The following is a 21,963-nucleotide window of genomic DNA, read 5'->3' as shown; positions in this document are numbered from 1 at the left end:
TGAAACTCAATCAGCATGACAGAGTGATCTCCAGCCTTGTCCTCGTCAACACTCACACCTGTGTTAACGAGAGAATCACTGACATGATGTCAGCTGGTCCTTTTGTGGCAGGGCTGAAATGCAGTGGAAATGTTTTTTGAGTATTCAGTTCATTTGCATGGCAAAGAGGGAATTTGCAATTAATTGAAATTCATCTGATCACTCTTCATAACATTCTGGAGTATATGCAAATTGCCATTATACAAACTGAGGCAGCAGACTTGGTGAAAATTTATTCTCAAAACTTTTGGCCACGACTGTAAATACAGTCACTGTGGGGACAATGTCATCGATGCATTCATTGATAAAGCCAGTGACTGATGTGGTGTACTCCTCAATGCCATCGGAAGAATCCCGAAACATATTCCAGTCTGGTAGAAAATTGTCCTGTAGTTTAGTATCTGCTTTGTCTGACCTCTTTTTATAGATTTAGTCACTGGTGCTTCCTGCTTTAAATTTAGCTTGTAAGCAGGAATCAGGAGGGTTGAGTTATGGTCAGATTTGCAGAATGCACGGCGAGGGAGAGCTTTGTTTACATACTCATCTCATATGTATATACTGTACTCGATACCATCTACTGTATCTTGCCTATGCTGCTCTGTACCATCACTCATTCATATATCTTTATGTACATATTCTTTATCCCCTTACACTGTGTATAAGACAGTAGTTTTGGAATTGTTAGTTAGATTACTTGTTGGTCATTACTGCATTGTCGGAACTAGAAGCACAAGCATTTCGCTACACTCGCATAAACATCTGCTAACCATGTGTATGTGACAAATAACATTTGATTTGATTTGATTGGATTTGTATGTCTGTGTGTGAAGTAAAGATGGTCTAGAATTTTTTTCCCCTCTGGTTGCACATTTAACCTGCTTGTAGGAATTTGGTAAAACTGAATTAAGTTTCCCTGCATTAAAGTCCCCAGGCCACTAGGAGCACCATCTCTGGATGAGCGTTTTCCTGCTTACTTTCGTCCCATTTATTTTCAGGTGATTGAACATTAGCTAGCAGGGTGGAAGGCAAAAGCAGGTTAGCCACTCGTCGCCTGAACCTCACAAGGCATCCTGATCTCTTTCTGCGAAACCTACATTTCCTTTTCAGCGAATCACTGGGATCAGGGCCTGGTCGGGTGTTTGTAGTATATCCTTCGCGTCCGAATCATTGAAGAATAACTCCTTGTCCAGTTTGAGGTGAGTAATCCCAGTTCGGATGTCCAGAAGCTCTTGACGGTCATATGAGACGGTAGCAGCAACATTATGTACAAAACAAGTAAAAAACAACGTGAAAAAACAAACAAAATAGCATGATTGTTTGAGAGCCGATAAGATGGCATCCCTACCCTCGGCACCGTCTTTCTAGGGTATATGATGAAACATTTTCCTCTCCGGCAATGAAAGACGCCTGTATCTTTTTAAGATGGCATCCCTACCCTCGGCCCCGTCTTTCTAGGGTATATGATGAAACTTTTTCCTCTCCGGCAATGAAAGACGCCTGTATCTTTTTAAGATGGCATCCCTACCCTCGGCACCGTCTTTCTAGGGTATATGATGAAACTTTTTCCTCTCCGGCAATGAAAGACGCCTGTATCTTTTTAAGATGGCATCCCTACCCTCGGCACCGTCTTTCTAGGGTATATGATGAAACTTTTTCCTCTCCGGCAATGAAAGACGCCTGTATCTTTTTAAGATGGCATCCCTACCCTCGGCACCGTCTTTCTAGGGTATATGATGAAACTTTTTCCTCTCCGGCAATGAAAGACGCCTGTATCTTTTTAAGATGGCATCCCTACCCTCGGCACCGTCTTTCTAGGGTATATGAAGAAACTTTTTCCTCTCCGGCAATGAAAGACGCCTGTATCTTTTTAAGATGGCATCCCTACCCTCGGCACCGTCTTTCTAGGGTATATGATGAAACTTTTTCCTCTCCGGCAATGAAAGACGCCTGTATCTTTTAAGATGGCATCCCTACCCTCGGCACCGTCTTTCTAGGGTATATGATGAAACTTTTTCCTCTCCGGCAATGAAAGACGCCTGTATCTTTTTAAGATGGCATCCCTACCCTCGGCACCGTCTTTCTAGGGTATATGAAGAAACTTTTTCCTCTCCGGCAATGAAAGACGCCTGTATCTTTTTAAGATGGCATCCCTACCCTCGGCACCGTCTTTCTAGGGTATATGATGAAACTTTTTCCTCTCCGGCAATGAAAGACGCCTGTATCTTTTTAAGATGGCATCCCTACCCTCGGCACCATCTTTCTAGGGTATATGATAAAACATTTTCCTCTCCGGCAACTGAGTAATGAAAGACGCCTGTATCTTTGTAGTGACAGACTAATGATACACCATTCAAAGTGTAACTACCAATAGGTGCTCTTCTTTGCGAGGCATTGGAAAACCTCTTTTTGTATCCAAATCCGGCTTTAAACTTCTTCACAACAGTATCTCGGACCTGCCTGGTGTGTTCCTTGTTCTTCATGATGCTCTCTGCGCTTTTAACGGACCTCTGAGACTATCACAGTGCAGGTGAATTTATACGGAGACTTGATTACACACAGGTGGATTGTACATTTACATTACATTTAAGTCATTTAGCAGACGCTCTTATCCAGAGCGACTTACAAATTGGTGCATACACCTTACGACATCCAGTGGAACAGCCACTTACAATAGTGCAACTAAATCTTTTTAGGGGGGGGGTGAGAAGGATTACTTACCCTATCCTAGGTATTCCTTGAAGAGGTGGGGTTTCAGGTGTCTCCGGAAGGTGGTGATTGACTCCGCTGTCCTGGCGTCGTGAGGGAGTTTGTTCCACCATTGGGGGGCCAGAGCAGCGAACAGTTTTGACTGGGCTGAGCGGGAACTGTACTTCCTCAGTAGTAGGGAGGCGAGCAGGCCAGAGGTGGATGAACGCAGTGCCCTTGTTTGGGTGTAGGGCCTGATCAGAGCCTGGAGGTACTGAGGTGCCATTCCCCTCACAGCTCCGTAGGCAAGCACCATGGTCTTGTAGCGGATGCGAGCTTCAACTGGAAGCCAGTGGAGAGAGCGGAGGAGCGGGGTGACGTGAGAGAACTTGGGAAGGTTGAACACCAGACGGGCTGCGGCGTTCTGGATGAGTTGTAGGGTTTAATGGCACAGGCAGGGAGCCCAGCCAACAGCGAGTTGCAGTAATCAAGACGGGAGATGACAAGTGCCTGGATTAGGACCTGCGCCGCTTCCTGTGTGAGGCAGGGTCGTACTCTGCGGATGTTGTAGAGCATGAACCTACAGGAACGGGACACCGCCTTGATGTTAGTTGAGAACGACAGGGTGTTGTCCAGGATCACGCCAAGGTTCTTAGCGCTCTGGGAGGAGGACACGATGGAGTTGTCAACCGTGATGGCGAGATCATGGAACGGGCAGTCCTTCCCCGGGAGGAAGAGGAGCTCCGTCTTGCTGAGGTTCAGCTTGAGGTGGTGATCCGTCATCCACACTGATATGTCTGCCAGACATGAAGAGATGCGATTCGCCACCTGGTCATCAGAAGGGGGAAAGGAGAAGATTAATTGTGTGTCGTCTGCATAGCAATGATAGGAGAGACCGTGTGAGGTTATGACAGAGCCAAGTGACTTGGTGTATAGCGAGAATAAGAGAGGGCCTAGAACAGAGCCCTGGGGGACACCAGTGGTGAGAGCACGTGGTGAGGAGACAGATTCTCGCCACGCCACCTGGTAGGAGCGACCTGTCAGGTAGGACGCAATCCAAGCGTGGGCGCGCCGGAGATGCCCAACTCGGAGAGGGTGGAGAGGAGGATCTGATGGTTCACAGTATCGAAGGCAGCCGATAGGTCTAGAAGGATGAGAGCAGAGGAGAGAGAGTTAGCTTTAGCAGTGCGGAGCGCCTCCGTGATACAGAGAAGAGCAGTCTCAGTTGAATGACTAGTCTTGAAACCTGACTGATTTGGATCAAGAAGGTCATTCTGAGAGAGATAGCTGTAGAGCTGGCCAAGGACGGCACGCTCAAGAGTTTTGGAGAGAAAAGAGAGAAGGGATACTGGTCTGTAGTTGTTGACATCGGAGGGATCGAGTGTAGGTTTTTTCAGAAGGGGTGCAACTCTCGCTCTCTTGAAGACGGGAGGGACGTAGCCAGCGGTCAGGGATGAGTTGATGAGCGAGGTGAGGTAAGGGAGAAGGTCTCCGGAAATGGTCTGGAGAAGAGAGGAGGGGATAGGGTCAAGCGGGCAGGTTGTTGGGCGGCCGGCCGTCACAAGACGCGAGATTTCATCTGGAGAGAGAGGGGAGAAAGAGGTCAGAGCATAGGGTAGGGCAGTGTGAGCAGAACCAGCGGTGTCGTTTGACTTAGCAAACGAGGATCGGATGTCGTCGACCTTCTTTTCAAAATGGTTGACAAAGTCATCTGCAGAGAGGGAGGAGGGGGGATTCAGGAGGGAGGAGAAGGTGGCAAAGAGCTTCCTAGGGTTAGAGGCAGATGCTTGGAATTTAGAATGGTAGAAAGTGGCTTTAGCAGCAGAGACAGAGGAGGAAAATGTAGAGAGGAGGGAGTGAAAGGATGCCAGGTCCGCAGGGAGGCGAGTTTTCCTCCATTTCCGCTCGGCTGCCCGGAGCCCTGTTCTGTGAGCTCGCAATGAGTCGTCGAGCCACGGAGCGGGAGGGAGGACCGAGCCGGCCTGGAGGATAGGGGACATAGAGAGTCAAAGGATGCAGAAAGGGAGGAGAGGAGGGTTGAGGAGGCAGAATCAGGAGATAGGTTGGAGAAAGTTTGAGCAGAGGGAAGAGATGATAGGATGGAAGAGGAGAGAGTAGCGGGGGAGAGAGAGCGAAGGTTGGGACGGCGCGATACCATCCGAGTAGGGGCAGTGTGGGAAGTGTTGGATGAGAGCGAGAGGGAAAAGGATACAAGGTAGTGGTCGGAGACTTGGAGGGGAGTTGCAATGAGGTTAGTGGAAGAACAGCATCTAGTAAAGATGAGGTCAAGCGTATTGCCTGCCTTGTGAGTAGGGGGAAGGTGAGAGGGTGAGGTCAAAAGAGGAGAGGAGTGGAAAGAAGGAGGCAGAGAGGAATGAGTCAAAGGTAGACGTGGGGAGGTTAAAGTCGCCCAGAACTGTGAGAGGTGAGCCGTCCTCAGGAAAGGAGCTTATCAAGGCATCAAGCTCATTGATGAACTCTCCGAGGGAACCTGGAGGGCGATAAATGATAAGGATGTTAAGCTTGAAAGGGCTGGTAACTGTGACAGCATGGAATTCAAAGGAGGCGATAGACAGATGGGTAAGGGAGAAAGAGAGAAAGACCACTTGGGAGAGATGAGGATCCCGGTGCCACCACCCCGCTGACCAGAAGCTCTCGGGGTGTGCGAGAACACGTGGCCGGACGAGGAGAGAGCAGTAGGAGTAGCAGTGTTATCTGTGGTGATCCATGTTTCCGTCAGTGCCAAGAAGTCGAGGGACTGGAGGGAGGCATAGGCTGAGATGAACTCTGCCTTGTTGGCCGCAGATCGGCAGTTCCAGAGGCTACCGGAGACCTGGAACTCCACGTGGGTCGTACGCGCTGGGACCACCAGATTAGGGTGGCCGCGGCCACGCGGTGTGGAGCGTTTGTATGGTCTGTGCAGAGAGGAGAGAACAGGGATAGACAGACACATAGTTGACAGGCTACAGAAGAGGCTACGCTAATGCAAGGAGATTGGAATGACAAGTGGACTACACGTCTCGAATGTTCAGAAAGTTAAGCTTACGTAGCAAGAATCTTATTGACTAGAATGATTAAAATGATACAGTACTGCTGAAGTAGGCTAGCTGGCAGTAGCTGCGTTGTTGACACTACACTAATCAAGTCGTTCCGTTGAGTGTAATAGTTTCTACAGTGCTACTATTCGGGGCTAGCTGGCTAGCTAGCAGTGTTGTTTACGTTACGTTGCGTTAAAGAACGACAATAGCTGGCTAGCTAACCTAGGAAATCGCTCTAGACTACACAATTATCTTTGAAACAAAGACGGCTATGTAGCTAGCTATGTAGCTAGCTACGATCAAACAAATCAAACCGTTGTACTGTAATGAAATGAAATGAAAATGTGATACTACCTGACCGGGTTGTTGAATTCGATTTAGTAGACGTGTGTGTGGTGACGTTGGCTAGCTGTTAGCTGTTAGCTGTTGGCTAGCTAGCAGAGTCTCCTACGTTAAGGACGACAAATAGCTGGCTAGCGAACCTCAGTGAATTAAGATAATCACTCCAAGACTACACACTCTAAACTACACAATTATCTTGAAACAAAGACAGCTATGTAGCTAGCTAACACTAAACTAATCAAGTCGTTCAGTTGAGTGAATAGCACTACAGTGATGCTAATCTGTGGGCGTTAGCTAGCGTTTGCTAGCTCCTGGGCGAATAGCAGTGAAGGCTACGTTAGGGCGACGAAATACGATAATTATGCAATTATCTCTGATACAAGGACGGCTATGTAGCTAGCTAAGAAGAATTGCTAGGATTAGACAAATCAACCGTTGTACTATAATGAAATGTAATGAAAAAGTTATACAACCTGCAGAGCGAAGTGTGAATGCGACCGCTCGCTCCAACCCGGAAGTCTACCATTGTATTTATCATCATTAGTCATTTAGGTCAACATTGGATCATTCAGAGATCCTCACTGAACTTCTGGAGAGAGTTTGCTGCACTGAAAGTAAAGGGGCTGAATAATTTTGCACACCCAATTTTTCAATTTTTGATTTGTTAAAAAAGTTTGAAATATCCAATAAATGACATTCCACTTCCTGATTGTGTCCCACTTGCTGTTGATTCTTCACAAAAAAATACAGTTTTATATCTTTATGTTTGAAGCCTGAAATGTGGGAAAAGGTTGCAAAGTTCAAGGGGGCCGAATACTTTCGCAAGGCACTGTATGCTACGTCCATTTTTTTTTTGCAATTCGTATTATATGTTACCAATTCAGTTCATACTATAGATGTTACCAATCCGGTTTATACTATAGATGTTACCAATCCAGCTCATACTATAGATGTTACCAATCCAGTTCATACTATAGATGTTACCAATCCAGTTCATACTATAGATGTTACCAATCCAGTTCATACTATAGATGTTACCAATCCAGTTCATACTATAGATGTTACCAATCCAGTTCATACTATAGATGTTACCAATCCAGTTCATACTATAGATGTTACCAATCCAGTTCATACTATAGATGTTACCAATCCAGTTCATACTGTAGATGTTACCAATCCAGTTCATAATAGATGTTACCAATCCAGTTCATACTATAGATGTTACCAATCCAGTTCATACTATAGATGTTACCAATCCAGTTCATAATATAGATGTTACCAATCCAGTTCATACTATAGATGTTACCAATCCAATTCATACTATAGATGTTACCAATCCAGTTCATACTATAGATGTTACCAATCCAGTTCATACTATAGATGTTACCAATCCAGTTCATACTATAGATGTTACCAATCCAGTTCATACTATAGATGTTACCAATCCAGTTCATACTGTAGATGTTACAAATCCAGTTCATACTGTATATGTTACCAATCCAGTTCATACTATAGATGTTACCAATCCAGTTCATACTATAGATGTTACCAATCCAGTTCATACTATAGATGTTACCAATCCAGTTCATACTATAGATGTTACCAATCCAGTTAATACTATAGATGTTACCAATCCAGTTAATACTATAGATGTTACCAATCCAGTTCATACTATAGATGTTACCAATCCAGTTCATACTGTATATGTTACCAATCCAGTTCATACTATAGATGTTACCAATCCAGTTCATACTATAGATGTTACCAATCCAGTTCATACTATAGATGTTACCAATCCAGTTCATACTATAGATGTTACCAATCCAGTTCATACTATAGATGTTACCAATCCAGTTCATACTATAGATGTTACCAATCCAGTTCATACTATAGATGTTACCAATCCAGTTCATACTATAGATGTTACCAATCCAGTTCATACTATAGATGTTACCAATCCAGTTAATACTATAGATGTTACCAATCCAGTTAATACTATAGATGTTACCAATCCAGTTCATACTATAGATGTTACCAATCCAATTCATACTATAGATGTTACCAATCCAGTTCATACTATAGATGTTACCAATCCAGTTCATACTATAGATGTTACCAATCCAGTTCATATTGTAGATGTTACCAATCCAGTTCATACTATAGATGTTACCAATCCAGTTCATACTATAGATGTTACCAATCCAACTCATACTGTATATGATTGCCAACCAGTTCATCTGTAGAGTTACCAATCCAGTTCATACTATAGATGTTACCAATCCAGTTCATACTGTAGATGTTACCAATCCAGTTCATACTATAGATGTTACCAATCCAGTTCATACTATAGATGTTACCAATCCAGTTCATACTATAGATGTTACCAATCCAGTTAATACTATAGATGTTACCAATCCAGTTAATACTATAGATGTTACCAATCCAGTTCATACTATAGATGTTACCAATCCAATTCATACTATAGATGTTACCAATCCAGTTCATACTATAGATGTTACCAATCCAGTTCATACTATAGATGTTACCAATCCAGTTCATATTGTAGATGTTACCAATCCAGTTCATACTATAGATGTTACCAATCCAGTTCATACTATAGATGTTACCAATCCAACTCATACTGTATATATTACCAATCCAATTCATACTATAGATGTTACCAATCCAGTTCATACTGTAGATGTTACCAATCCAGTTCATACTATAGATGTTACCAATCCAGTTCATACTGTATATGTTACCAATCCAGTTCATACTATAGATGTTACAAATCCAGTTCATACTGTATATGTTACCAATCCAGTTCATACTGTATATGTTACCAATCCAGTTCATACTGTATATGTTACCAATCCAGTTCATACTGTATATGTTACCAATCCAGTTCATACTATAGATGTTACCAATCCAGTTCATACTGTATATGTTACAAATCCAGTTCATACTGTATATGTTACAAATCCAATTCATACTGTATATGTTAACAATCCAGTTCATACTGTATATGTTACCAATCCAGTTCATACTGTATATGTTACCAATCCAGTTCATACTATAGATGTTACCAATCCAGTTCATACTGTATATGTTACAAATCCAATTCATACTGTATATGTTACCAATCCAGTTCATACTGTAGATGTTACCAATCCAATTCATACTGTAGATGTTACCAATCCAGTTCATACTGTAGATGTTACCAATCCAGTTCATACTGTAGATGTTACCAATCCAGTTCATACTGTAGATGTTACCAATCCAGTTCATACTATAGATGTTACCAATCCAGTTCATACTATAGATGTTACCAATCCAGTTCATACTATAGATGTTACCAATCCAGTTCATACTGTATATGTTGTGAGTTTGTTGTGCTTTAAGATCCTGTAGTGCATCTTTGAAAGGCATAAAAAAATGAATCCATCAAACACATTTGATCATGACTCGTTCAGGAGGAACAAAACTTCAACTTGATCCTTCGTTCAAAGCAGAAATAAATGTCATTGAGAAAAACAGAAAAGAAAATGATTTTTTTTCTCCCCAAAACATCCTTTCTGAATTTAAAAGTAATCCAAGAAGTAATCCACTTTTTCAAAAGTGTCTGTAATCTGATTACACTATTTTTGCTGGTAATACAACTGATTTGTTTTGGGGTTTTTTTGTAATCAGATTACATTTAACTGATGACATGTTATCTGCTACTCCCCAACCTTGACTGCAGGTCATTTGTTTCACAGAGAAATTGCCAATATCTGGGAAAATACCTTTTTAAAAGTGCAGTACACTTGTTGACAACATGCCTATGATTGAATCCCGGCCACTCTGTAAGTGGGAGAAATAACATTTCCATATAGAGTAACAGAGCACAGAGAGAACACAACGAGGAAATAATAGCACATCCTTTTAAGCTTAAATTAACTGATCCTTCCTAGAACTCTGCAACTCTGTATTACGGGTGACCAGGTGACACTGTATCTACCATGTTATGTTCTGTCACGCTCTACAGCCATTACACTAGGGCCAGTGTCCTCTTGCTCTGTAAATCAGGGTACGGGATGGACAGGATCCATCTCCATCCCTCCATTATTCATTTCCTTCCTGGTCTTCTGGCTGGTTGTTGACATAAGATGGGATGAATATACAGTATGTGCCCTCTGTGTTTCTGTGTGTGTGACACTTTCCATGGACACACACACACACACGCAAACCCTCTTGAGGTCTGACCACTACCCCCTCCTATCCTACATAGCAACAAACCATTCCATCACCATCATTCCATCTTCCTCTGTTCCATCAAAATGCAACTGTCAGCCAGGACAGGACAGCCAATCTATATGTTAATACCAGTATACTGGTCCACCACTATACCACAGCACCACACACATCATCGAGGCAACATGGAGGTCTGCATCCCACTTGACAACCTATATTCCCTACTCCCGGGTCAACAGTAGAGGACTATATAGGGAATACGGTGCCATAATGGGACCAAGATGATATTAGCCTTTTCGTAGCCTGTAACAAAGAGGGAGATAACGAGGAGATAAAGAAATTACAAACATAGGTATTAAATAAAGTAAACTTTATCCAAGTAACAATGGTGTGAGTAGCGTCAGTAGTAGCGTCAGTAGTAGTAGTAGTAGCGTCAGTAGTCAGTAGTAGCAGTAGCAGTAGCGTCAGTAGTGGAAATGAGTGGATAGGTGCATAGATGATGATGATAATGAGGGATGTCGCTTTGGATAAAAGCGTCTGCTAAATGGCATATTATTATTATTATTATTATTATATTATTGAGAGGTGCCAAAACAAGTGAACACAAAGAGGTCTCAAAACAACACAACCCTCCCGGCTCCGCCCACCAACATCCTGTTAAAACCGTTAACGGGATCAATATGACAACTGCCAGTGAAAGTGCAGGGCGCCAAATTCAAAACAACAGAAATCTCATAATTAAAATTCCTCAAGCATACAAGTATCTTAAACCATTTTAAAGGTAATATTGTTGTTAATCCCACCACAGTGTACGATTTCAAATAGGCTTTACAGACTTTACAGCAAAAGCACCACAAACGATTATGTTAGGTCAGAGCCAAGCCACAGAAAAACACAGCCATTTTTCCAGCCAAAGAGAGGAGTCACAAAAAGCACAAATAGAGATAAAATGAATCACTAACCTTGGATGATCTTCATCAGATGACACTCATAGGACTTCATGTTACACAATACATGTATGTTTTGTTCGGTAAAGTTCATATTTATTTCAAAAAATCTCAAGATGCATTGGGCGCGTTATGTTAAGGAGTTCCAGAAACATCCAGTGATTTTGCAGAGAGCCACATCAATTTACAGAAATACTCATCATAAATGTTGATGAAAATACAAGTGTCATACATAGAATTAAAGATATACTTCTCCTTAAGGAAAACAAGAGAAAATATCAATAATCCCCCCTCCCGCCCCACCAAGGACCCCGGAACACCACACAGACCTAAAAACTAGAAATGTCCGAAAAAATATCTACTCATTCAAGGGTTAATTTAATCTGAATTTTTTGGTATATTTTCTACGTTGTAGAACAAGACATCAACACTGTTATTTTATTTTTGTACCTTTATTTAACCAGGCTATGTTAATTATTAATTAATTAATATTGTAATTTATTATGAACAAATTCTTATTTTCAATGACGGCCTAGGAACAGCGGGTTAATTGCCTTGTTCAGTGGCAGAACGACAGATTTGTACCTTGTCAGGTCAGGGTTCCGATTGTGAAACCTTTGGTTACTAGTCCAAACACTAGGCTATGCTGCTGCCCCAATAATACATATGGAATCATGTAGTAACCAAAAGATTCTTCAAACTAGCCACCCTTTGTCTTGATGACAGCTTTGCACACTCTTAGCAGTCTCTCAACCTACTTCATAAGGAATGCTTTCCAACAGTCTTGAAGGAGTTCAAACATATGCTGGACACTTGTTGACTGCTTTTCATTCACTCTGCGGTCCAACTCATCCCAAACCATCTCAATTGGGTTGAGGTTGGGTGATTGTGGGAGGTCAGGTCATCTAATGCAGCACTCCATCACTCTCCTTCTTGGTCAAATAGCCGTTACACACCCTGGAAGTGTGTTTTGGGTCGTTGTCCTGTTGAAAAATGTGTAGTTCCACTAAGTTCTAACTAGATGGGATGGCGTAATGGCGTATCGCTGCAGAATCCTGTGGTAGCCATGCTGGTTAAGTGTGTCTTGAATTCTAAATAAATCACTGTCAGTGTCTCCAGCACTGCAACCTCACACCATCACACCCCCTCCTCCATGCTTCACGGTGGGAACCACACATGCGGAGATCATCTGTTCACCTACTCTGCGTCTCACAAAGACACAGCGGTTCTTACCAAAAATTCACAAATTTGGACTCATCAGACGAAAGGACAGATTTCCACCAGACTAATGTCCATTGCTCATGTTTCTTTACCCAAGCAAGTCTCCTCTTATTATTGGTGTCCTTCAGTAGTGTTTTCTTTGCAGCATTTCGACCATGAAGGCCTGATTCACGCAGTTTTCTCTGAACAGGTGATGTTGAGCTGTGTCTGTTACTTAAAACCATTGTGTAGGTTTAACATTCTGTATACTCCTGTCCTAAGGGTCAAAATGACCCCCCTTCACGAAACACTGAAAGTAAATCAGATTCATTGAATTTTAAACAGAAAATCTATTTTGCATGAAGAAACAACCTGTCATTCATCACAAACTATGTGCATATCTGGGTTTTCCCTCTTCACAATGCAGAAAGACTGTGTTTAATCAGTGGACACCACTCGTTTTTATTACAACACACCATAATTGCAAGAGATAGCACCTTTATAGCCTAAGGATGTAGCAGAAATGTGCAGAAAGTAGTTTTGAATTCATTTTATTGATGGGAAACAATAACAGTCTTGAACTTTTTTGGCAACATAGTGATATATTATTATATACTGTACAATGAGAAATTCAACTACAAAATACTAGTCTTCTCCCATTTTTTTAACCATTACCCCCACCCACAAGGTGTATAAACAACAACAATAAATAAGAATAAAATAAGAAAATAGATAGAAAACAAAAAACGTGAAGAACATAAATCAATCAACTCTAATGACCACATGTAGGACAGTATGCAGGTGTGTGTGTGTGCATGGACTTTGCTGATGTATTTCTCACACGTGCAGCACATAGTATTTGTTTTACAGTCCTGCTTTGGGGGGCAGAATTAGCACCTTCTCCTCTTGCCTGCCCCAGCTGTAGCCTCAGGTGGATCAGGACAAGGTTCGGCCCCCTGAACAGCTTTCACAAGCGCTGCAGATGCTGCTGTGTGGGGAAGGCGCTCCCTAACTTAAATGTGTGGGGTTACAAGTGCCTTTCCCAGCTAGGAACACGCTCCTCTTGTTCCGCTTATCAGGCACCCAGGTAGGGTTGATCTTGTTCCGCTTATCAGGCATCCAGGTAGGGTTGATCTAGTTCCACAAAGGCATTGCATGAGGAAACATCAACGAAGTTATGGAAGATGACCAGGGCCCAGCGGTCAGTCATCCTCCTGCAGCTGTAAGTTCCAATCACCTTGTCCAGGTTGTCCACGTCTCCTTTGTTGTGGTTGTAGTCCAGGATGATGGCTGTCTTCCTGTCCTCACGATCACTGATCTCAGCTGTTTTGGGCCGTGTGCTCAGGAGGACCGCATTCTTGTTCCTCTTTAGGAGGTAAGAAACTAGAGTGGCGGTGGGAGTGAAGGCAAACATTGATGAGAAGGCCTCTCTCCCCCCTTGTTGCGAGGAGTGCAGTGTGGAGCTCGGGTTTGTTCCTTCTAAACGTGCCAACCATGGTGAGCTTCCTCTTCAGGAGCTGCTGGCTGAGTTCATAAGAGGTGAAGAAATTGTCCCATGGGACATTGTGTCCCCTCAGTCCATCTGTCACATCAAACACCACCCGCAACACCTGGTTCTTCTCCGGACCTCCACTGGTCTGCTTCCCTGTGAAGACTTGCATCTTCCGAGTGTAGCTGAACTGTGCGTCACAGGCCACCCATATCTTGATGCCATACTTTGCTTGCTCACTGGGCATTTACTGCCGGAAAGGACAGGGACCTTTTGACAAAAGAGATTGCTCTCAGTAATTGGTATCAGTGTCAAAGAAAACAATCACATAAATCAATGATATTACAGCAATTCATAATAAAACATTAACTGTGAAAATCCTTACGTTACAGATTTGAAAATAAAAATGTACCTCTGAAGGGAACCAGTTGCTCATCCACTGTTACTTCAGGCCCAGGGTTGTAGAGGTATGGCAGACACTCCACCCAATTCTCCCAGACCTCTCTTATGGCCACCAGTTTGTCACATGTCTTGCAGCTCTTGACTCACGGTTATCAAATCGTAACATTCTTGAGAAAGTGTGAAAGACTTTCAGTGGCATCGTGGCACAGAAAATCCCCCTTCCACTCTCTGCATCCCAGAGACTACATGCAGACTCGCTTCGGGACCTATACACACCCGCTAAGATTAGCAGCCCTATGTAGGCACGCTGGTCAATCTCATTCATCCTTTTCCAGTTGTCTCCATATTTACGCAAACCCTCCAAATTTGTCATCTCCAGGATGATTTTTTTTTATTGCTGGTGTGATGAATGTAGAATGTTGAGGCGATGTCCTGGACATGGAAAACTGCATGTCTTGTGGGCCCTGGGGTCTTCCTTATGACATTCTGTGTTATTAGGTTTGTTATATGGTGACAAGGACCATGTTATTTGTCACTCATGGCTTCAGCAAAGAGAGAACTGAGGGGACTGTCCCCTGCAGTACCTTAATAGCCTCTGAATTCCCCATTAGTAAACACTGCTTTCAAGAAATGTTTCAATTAGTAGATCACATAATCTACATTTCTACATTTACATACATTTACATTTAAGTCATTTAGCAGACGCTCTTATCCAGAGCGACTTACAAATTGGTGCATACACCTTATGACAACCAGTGGAACAGCCACTTGCATCTAAATCTTGTTGGGGGGAGGGGGGAGAAGGGGGGGGTGGGGGAGAAGGATTACTTACCCTTACTTACCCTATCCTAGGTATTCCTTGAAGAGGTATAGTGTGTGTGTGTGTGTGTGTGTGTGTGTGTGTGTGTGTGTGTGTGTGTGTGTGTGTGTGTGTGTGTGTGTGTGTGTGTGTGTGTGTGTGTGTGTGTGTGTGTGTGTGTGTGTGTGTGTGTGTGTAAATGATTTTATAACTGCAGCGGTCAAAAATGACCCTAAGACATTCTTTGGACCCTGGAGGTGTACAACTTTCATGGTAATATGAACAAAGGTGATGTTTCACTTTTTTCTAATGTTGGAGTCACTCTAGGAAAAGTAATCACATTTCAAGTTGAATAAATATCATTTAGGGGGTTTTCTCACATAGTGGTGTGTCATTTTTTTTACCCACAAGGCAACACAAGGGTTGGCAAGATTGAGTGTGTGATTTTGTTGTAGTTAACCTAGCGGAGTATGAATCTGTTAACCTAGCGGAGTATGAATCTGTTAACCGAGCGGAGTATAAATCTGTTAACCGAGCGGAGTATAAATCTGTTAACCTAGCGGAGTATAAATCTGTTAACCTAGCGGAGTATAAATCTGTTAACCTAGCGGAGTATGAATCTGTTAACCGAGCGGAGTATAAATCTGTTAACCTAGCGGAGTATAAATCTGTTAACCTAGCGGAGTATAAATCTGTTAACCTAGCGGAGTATAAATCTGTTAACCTAGCGGAGTATAAATCTGTTAACCTAGCAGAGTATAAATCTGTTAACCTAGCGGAGTATAAATCTGTTAACCTAGCGGAGTATAAATCTGTTAACCTAGCGGAGTATAAATCTGTTAAGACCACCAGTCTGGTTAATACAGGTCAGACCACCAGGTCAGACCACCAGTCTGGTTAATACAGGTCAGACCACCAGGTCAGACCACCAGTCTGGTTATTATAGTTCAGACCACCAGGTCAGACCACCAGTCTGGTTATTATAGTTCAGACCACCAGGTCAGACCACCAGGTCAGACCACCAGTCTGGTTATTAAAGTTCAGACCACCAGTCTGGTTATTATAGTTCAGACCACCAGGTCAGACCACCAGGTCAGACCACCAGTCTGGTTATTAAAGTTCAGACCACCAGGTCAGACCACCAGGTCAGACCACCAGTCTGGTTAATACAGGTCAGACCACCAGGTCAGACCACCAGTCTGGTTATTATAGTTCAGACCACCAGGTCAGACCACCAGTCTGGTTATTATAGTTCAGACCACCAGGTCAGACCACCAGGTCAGACCACCAGTCTGGTTATTAAAGTTCAGACCACCAGGTCAGACCACCAGGTCAGACCACCAGTCTGGTTATTAAAGTTCAGACCACCAGGTCAGACCACCAGTCTGGTTATAGCCCCAGTAAATATGTTTTTTTTCCCAGATACATTTCCCAACAGTTTTGACCTTTTGCCTCTATGTTGTCGCCATGGCAACAGGTTGCTCTTCCTGATGTTGCCCAGAGTCAGCAAGACCACCGTATCTTCCCCCATTCTCTCTCTCTCTCTCTCTCTCTCTCTCTCTCTCTCTCTCTCTCTCTCTCTCTCTCTCTCTCTCTCTCTCTCTCTCTCTCTCTCTCTCTCTCTCTCTCTCTCTCTCTCTCTCTCTCTCTCTCTCTCTCTCTCTCTCTTCCCCCTCTTCTCTCTCTCTCTCTCTCTCTCTCTCTCTCTCTCTCTCTCTCTCTCTCTCTCTCAGACACAGATGTTGTATTTCTTCCCTGTGAGGTCCAATGAGAAGGCTTCATCTCATCCTCTCTGTGTCCAGATCAGAGACGGTAGAGAAAGTGAGACATCCCACTCCCTCGTTTTTTTTCTGGGGTGGGTGGGGTGACCAGCAGGGGACAACAAGTACACCAGAGCGAGCTGTTACCTCTCTCGCGTGACCATGCCAGATATTATAGCATAAGTAAACTGTTTCATTTATCCACTATTAGATCACAGCAATGTGGAATCCCCTGTGGCTGTCCCCTGCTCTCTGCTATGTCTGCACACACACACACTCAAAAGGTTCTACAGCTGCACCATCGAGAGCATCCTGACCGGTTGCATCACCGCCTGGTATAGAAACTGCTCGGCATCTGACCGTAAGGTGTTACAGTGGGTAGTGCGAACGGCCCAGTACATCACTGGGGCCAAGCTTCCTGCCATCCAGGACCTACAGTATATACTAGACGGAGTCAGAGGAAAGCCCATCAAATTGTCAGAGACTCCAGCCACCCTAGTCATAGACTGTTCTCTCCACTACCGCACGGCAAGCGGTACCCGGAGCGCCAAATCTAGGTCCAAAAGGCTCCTCAACAGCTTCTACCCCACAACCCAAAAGACTGCTGAACTGTTCATAAAATCAAGTATTTACAGGGAGGCAGCATGAGGGAGGCAGCATGAGGGAGGCAGCATGAGGGAGGCAGCATGAGGGAGGCAGCATGAGGGAGGCAGCATGAGGGAGGCAACATGTGTTATGGAGGCAGCATGAGGGAGGCAGCATGAGGGAGGCAACATGTGTTATGGAGGCAGCATGAGGGAGGCAGCATGAGGAGGCAGCATGTGTGATGGAGGCAGAATGAGGGAGGCAACATGTGTGATGGAGGCAGCATGAGGGAGGCAGCATGAGGGAGGCAGCATGAGGAGGCAGCATGTGTGATGGAGGCAGAATGAGGGAGGCAACATGTGTGATGGAGGCAGCATGAGGGAGGCAGCATGAGGGAGGCAGCATGAGGGAGGGAGGCAGCATGAGGGAGGGAGGGAGGCAGCATGAGGGAGGCAGCATGAGGGAGGCAGCATGAGGGAGGCAACATGAGGGAGGCAGCATGAGGGAGGCAGCATGAGGGAGGCAACATGTGTGATGGAGGCAGCATGAGGGAGGCAGCATGAGGGAGGCAGCATGAGGGAGGCAACATGAGGGAGGCAACATGAGGGAGGCAGCATGAGGGAGGCAGCATGAGGGAGGCAGCATGTGTGATGGAGGCAGCATGAGGGAGGCAGCATGAGGGAGGCAGCATGAGGGAGGCAGCATGAGGGAAGCAACATGAGGGAGGCAGCATGAGGGAGGGAGGCAGCATGAGGGAGGGAGGCAGCATGAGGGAGGGAGGCAGCATGAGGGAGGCAGCATGAGGGAGGCAGCATGAGGGAGGCAACATGAGGGAGGCAGCATGAGGGAGGCAGCATGAGGGAGGCAACATGTGTGATGGAGGCAGCATGAGGGAGGCAGCATGAGGGAGGCAGCATGAGGGAGGCAACATGTGTGATGGAGGCAGAATGAGGGAGGCAGCATGTGTGATGGAGGCAGAATGAGGGAGGCAGCATGTGTGAGGGAGGCAGCATGAGGGAGGCAGCATGAGGGAGGCAGCATGAGGGAAGCAACATGAGGGAGGCAGCATGAGGGAGGGAGGCAGCATGAGGGAGGGAGGCAGCATGAGGGAGGGATGCAGCATGAGGGAGGGAAAGCATGAGGGATGGAGGCAGCATGAGGGAGGAGGCAGCATGAGGGATGGATGCAGCATGAGGGAGGGAGACAGCATGAGGGAGGGGCAGCATGAGGGGAGACAGCATGTGGGATGGAGACAGCATGAGGAGGGAGACAGCATGTGTGATGGAGGCAGCATGAGGGAGGCAGCATGAGGGTGGCAGCATGTGTTATGGGGGCAGCATGAGGGAGGCAGCATGAGGGAGGCAGCATGAGGGAGGCAACATGAGGGAGGCAACATGAGGGAGGCAGCATGAGGGAGGCAGCATGAGGGAGGCAACATGTGTTATGGAGGCAGCATGAGGGAGGCAGCATGAGGGAGGCAGCATGAGGGAGGCAACATGTGTGATGGAGGCAGCATGAGGGAAGCAGCATGAGGGAGGCAGCATGAGGGAGGCAGCATGAGGGAGGCAGCATGAGGGAGGCAGCATGAGGGAGGGAGGCAGCATGAGGGAGGGAGGCAGCATGAGGGAGGCAACATGAGGGAGGCAACATGAGGGAGGCAGCATGAGGGAGGCAACATGTGTTATGGAGGCAGCATGAGGGAGGCAGCATGAGGGAGGCAGCATGAGGGAGGCAGCATGAGGGAGGCAACGTGTGTAATGGAGGCAGAATGAGGGAGGCAGCATGAGGGAGGCAGCATGAGGGAGGGAGGCAGCATGAGGGAGGGAGGCAGCATGAGGGAGGGAGGCAGCATGAGGGAGGGAGACAGCATGAGGGAGGGAGGCAGCATGAGGGAGGGAGGCAGCATGAGGGAGGGATGCAGCATGAGGGAGGGAGGCAGCATGAGGGAGGGAGACAGCATGAGGGAGGGAGGCAGCATGAGGGAGGGAGGCAGCATGAGGGAGGGAGGCAGCATATTCTCATTGACTGATGAGTTGTGACATGCAGTTGGAATCCAGCTGAGATGAAACGCTGCCACACACACACACACACACACACACACACACACACACACACACACACACACACACACACACACACAGAGCGCTAATAGCTAGCGGTGTGCTATTTCCGTCAAAGGGGCAGACCCTGAATTTGTTTGTAAACTGGGGGGGATCAGACACACGTACATACACACGTTCTGTCAGGGATTGCTTTCTTGCATCCCTGAGCAGTTCTGTGACAGATTAGAAGGGATTTAGAAAATGGAGTCGACTGAATGAAAGCAGAGCTTTTATCTCCCAGGAGCGCTCGTCTCTTCTCTCTCTCTCCTAACCGGTCCCAAACCACTGCTGAAATAATTTTATAATTGATGATACTTCAACATCCATTTTGCTTTAATCAGATACTTTGAAGCGGGAGAGAGAAACAGAGAGCGAGAGAGAGAAACAGAGAGCGAGAGAGAGAGAAAGCGAGAGAGAATGAGAGAGCGAGGGAGAGAGAGAGAGAGACAGACAGAGAGACAGACAGAGAGACAGAGAGAGAGAGACAGAGAGAGAGACAGACAGATATAGAGAAAGAGAGAGAAAGAGACACAGAGAGAGAGAAACAGAGAGACATAGAGAGACAGACAGAGATAGAGAAAGAGAAACAAAGAGAGAGAGAAGAGAGAGAGAGAGAGAGAGAGAGAGAGAGAGAGAAGAGAGAGAAGAGAGAGAAGAGAGAGAAAAGAGAGAGAGAGAGAGAGAGAGAGAGAGAGAGAGAGAGAGAGAGAGAGAGAGAGAGAGAGAGAGAGAGAGAGAGAGAGAGAGGGGGAGAGAGAGAGGGAGGGAGTTAGAGAGGGAGAGGGAGCTGTTCACCCCAATCCACAAAAGTGGAGACAAAACTGACCCCAATAACTACCGTGGAATATGCGTCAACAGTAACCTTGGGAAAATCCTCTGCATTATCATTAACAGCAGACTCTTACATTTCCTCAATGAAAACAATGTACTGAGCAAATGTCAAATTGTCTTTTTACCAAATTACCGTACACCAGACCATGTATTCACCCTGCACACCCTAATTGACAACCAAACAAACTAAAACAAAGGCAAATGCTTTGTTGATTTCAAAAAAGCATTCGACTCAATTTGGCATGAGGGTCTGCTATACAAACTGATGGAAAGTGGTGTTGGGGGTAAAACATACGACGTTATAAAATCAATTTAGACAAACAACAAGTGTGCGGTTAAAATTGGCAAAAAACACAAATTTCTTCACACAGGGTCGTGGGGTGAGACAGGGATGCAGCTTAAGCCCCACCCTCTTCAGCATATATATCAACGAATTGGCGCGGGCACTAGAAAAGTCTGCAGCACCCGGCCTCACCCTACTAGAATCCGAAGTCAAATGTCTGCTGTTTGCTGATTATCTGGTGCTTCTGTCACCAACCAAGGACGGCCTACAGCAGCACCTAGATCTTATGCACAGATTCTGTCAGACCTGGGCCCTGACAGTAAATCTCAGTAAGACCAAAATAATGGTGTTCCAAAAAAGGTCCAGCCACCAGGACCACAAATACAAATTCCATCTAGACACTGTTGACCTAGAGCACACAAAAAACTATACATACCTTGGCCTAAACATCAGCGCCACAGGTAATTTCCACAAAGCTGTTAACGATCTGAGAGACAAGGCAAGAAGGGCATTCTATGCCATCAAAAGAAACATAAATTTCAACATACCAATTAGGATCTGGCTAAAAATACTTGAATCAGTCATAGAGCCCATTGCCTTTTATGGTTGTGAGGTCTGGGGTCCGCTCACCAACCAAGACTTCACAAAATGGGACAAACACCGAATTGAGACTCTGCACGCAGAATTATGCAAAAATATCCTCTGTGTACAACGTAGAACACCTAATAATGCATGCAGAGCAGAATTAGGCCGATACCCACTAATTATCAAAATCCAGAAAAGAGCCGTTAAATTCTATAACCACCTAAAAGGAAGTGATTCCCAAACCTTCCATAACAAAGCCATCACCTACAGAGAGATGAACCTGGAGAAGAGTCCCCTAAGCAAGCTGGTCCTGGGGCTCTGTTCACAAACACAAACACACCCTACAGAGCCCCAGGACAGCAGCACAATTAGACCCAACCAAATCATGAGAAAACAAAGATAATTTCTTGACACATTGGAAAGAATTAACAAAAAAACAGAGCAAACTACAATGCTATTTGGCCCTAATACCTGACAACTGTGACTGACCCAACATTAAGGAAAGCTTTGACTATGTACAGACTCAGTGAGCATAGCCTTGCTATTGAGAAAGGCCGCCGTAGGCAGACATGGCTCTCAAGAGAAGACAGGCTGTGTTCACTGCCCACAAAATGAGGTGGAAACTGAGCTGCACTTCCTAACC

The 21,963-nt window shown here is 45.1% G+C and overlaps 1 pseudogene; it reads right to left on the bottom strand.

Moving 5' to 3' along the window:
• Positions 1–12,761: 12,761 nt before the first annotated feature.
• Positions 12,762–14,983, bottom strand: LOC127931306 (uncharacterized; annotated as a pseudogene).
• Between the last annotated feature and the right edge of the window lie 6,980 nt (positions 14,984–21,963).

This window comes from Oncorhynchus keta, chromosome 8 (assembly GCF_023373465.1).
Source record: "Oncorhynchus keta strain PuntledgeMale-10-30-2019 chromosome 8, Oket_V2, whole genome shotgun sequence".
NCBI lineage: Eukaryota > Metazoa > Chordata > Actinopteri > Salmoniformes > Salmonidae > Oncorhynchus > Oncorhynchus keta.
This window is presented reverse-complemented; position numbering and strand designations above follow the sequence as displayed.